We start from the raw sequence: 2,784 nt of genomic DNA, 5'->3' as shown, positions 1-2,784 counted from the left end.
TATATATATATATATATATATATATATATATATATATGAATATTTGAATATGTGTGTGTATGTGCGAGTGAAAATGTAAAAATATTTACAATAGCGTGTGCGTAAAAATTCTAGCAGAGCAACTACTTCAAATTCTTTAAAACAAAAGGTAATAAATGTCGCATTAATTCCAAATTTTCCGATTAACCAACCATACTGAATAGATATTGTTGCTCGGAGCAGTTGTTTGGCTGTAGGTAATTGCAAAGTGAAAATTTCGAGGGATGTCTACCGTAACATAACATCCATGATAGTTTAATCTATAAATGTCTTGAAATAATATTTATCGTTTTAGAAGAGTTTGCGGCTTAAATTTGAACAAAATCTGCAATGGGGTATGGGGTAGTTTAGCAGAGAATCCACCGTTGTAGTTTAAATATCACCGATGTTTTTCTTTAAAAAATGTGGAAATATCCGTGAGAAATCCTGATAAAATGTAATACACTCACTCACTCACGCACGCACATACACACGCACACGTATGCACGTATATAAACAGATACATACACATCCACATATATTTATGTACACATGTACATGTATTCGTACGGATGTATTTACGTATTTATAAGTGTGGCTGCATGCATTTATGTATATATGTATTTATGTACGTATGTATATGTATCGATATATGCATTTATATACGTGCGCTCGTGTGCATTCATGTATGTATGCATGTATGTATGTATGCATATACGAATATATGTATGTACCTACATTTGTATGTTATTATTCAGTTTCATTTCAATATTTCTTGCCAATAGAGAAAGAGACGGTTTCTAACTTAGATCCGAGGCGCCTTCATTGGAATTTCAACATCAGCAACAGGGTATTTTGTGTGTGTGTGTGTGTGTGTGTGTGTGTGTGTGTGTATGTGCAATAGTTGCATACTTTGTTTTATGTATGTAATCTCATGCATATAGCTGCATGTCTAGACATGTAGCTGTATGGACATACTTCAATGCTAAATTTCTGGAAAGTTTTACAGATTTTTACAGTTCCAGTGATGGATTGGACCTGTAGTCTTCGAATCAGCTTTCTTCTCTATGGTTTTGAGAAGCCTAATTTCTCAAGATCGGTATTTAGGCAGCGTGTTACATATCCCAGAACTCCAATAATTACAGGTATAAACCTGAACTTGTAATCTGGATAGAGTAACTGCAGGTTTCTCAATAGTTCAGCGTAGGTGTTCCCTTTTTCCCTGATCTTCAGCTTTGTGTTATCCGCTGGGCAGCTGTTTTCTACAACTGTACACAGTTTCTCTTCTCTATCCCAAATCATTATAGCAGGTCTGTTGTGCTTACATTTTATTGAGGTCTTCACGGGGACACTCCACCAGTACTCCTTTTTATTATGAGTGACTATGGGATCTATCATACTGTGGGTTCTGTATGTATGTATGTATGTATGTGTGTATGTATATATGTATGTATGATACAGAAGAATGGTGCTTTGTAGATATGGTGCTTTATTGTGAAGTTAACAAAATGAAAGACTGAGGAATAAATAAAGTGTGATTTGTTGAAAATACATCAGTTTCTGGTGCCAAATTTCTCTCAGAAACCATTTCTCTTACTCGAAGTCATGGAAATCACATGTGCCGTACAACGAGATCGAACTCTGGAATCACGTGATTGCGAAGCAAATTTCTCAATCACGCAGCCACGCCTACACTGATGTAGTATCGATTTTGTTGTCTATGACTTTTGTTGCAGCAGCAGCAGCAGCACCACCACCACCACCACCACCACCACCGGCATCATCTACTAGAAAATTAAAGCACCGAGAATGGTAAAGCCAAACTTCCTTCCCTTACCAAATTAATCTTCAGCAGAATAACCCCACGCCCACCCCCACCCGTCCTTTCCGTCTCAACCGCCGCCCTTCTCCCCTATAAAAACCATTATTCTGTAGAGTTTTGAAACATTCTTGTAGAGAATATAGTTCCAGAGTTGCTCATTTGGTAAATCACTACAGTTCGACCGTAGTTTACACACACACACACACACACACACACACACACACACACAGAGCACATACACACACACAAACGCAAACACACGTCCAGATTTATACACACAAGCACATCCCCCTCTTTATATATATATATGTATGTATGTATGTATTTATTTATTTATTTATTTATTCTCGATAAACTTCGTCTGTCTGTCTCTCTTTCTGTTTCTCCTTCTCTTTCTCTTCATCTCTCTTCCCCCTCTCTCTACATATATTTAGATATATGTATATATGTATATATATTCTTGTAAAAAGTTCTCCCTCTCCCTCCCTCTCCCTTTGTTTCTCTCTCTCCCTATCACTCTCTATCTATCTATCTATCTATCTATCTATCTATCCGTTGGTTTGTCCGTCTGTCTGTCTCTCTCTCCTTCGCTCCTCTCTCCTTCTCTCTTTTCCTTTCTCTGCAACCCTTTACCGTTTTCAATCAGATCCTCCGCCAATAATGACGTCACAATCCACAGATATTGAGGCGGAGGTGGGATTGATCGAGAGGAGAGGAGAGAGGAGAGAGGAGAGCGAGAGAGAGAGAGAGGAGAGCGAGAGAGAGAGAGAGAGAGTTGCTAGCTAGTTGTTGAATGAAGAATGGCGTGGATGCTGTGGTGAGTGGGAGGAGGATGTGGTGATTTCGGGGTTGCAGAGGGGGAGGGAGGTAGAATTTTTTGTCAATGAATCTTCACCTCCACCCGTTCCCTCCACCCCCACCCCCCCGCCATTAACTGACGATAA

Source organism: Octopus bimaculoides, chromosome 15 (assembly GCF_001194135.2).
Source record: "Octopus bimaculoides isolate UCB-OBI-ISO-001 chromosome 15, ASM119413v2, whole genome shotgun sequence".
Taxonomy (NCBI): domain Eukaryota; kingdom Metazoa; phylum Mollusca; class Cephalopoda; order Octopoda; family Octopodidae; genus Octopus; species Octopus bimaculoides.
Note: the sequence above shows the minus strand (reverse complement) of the source record.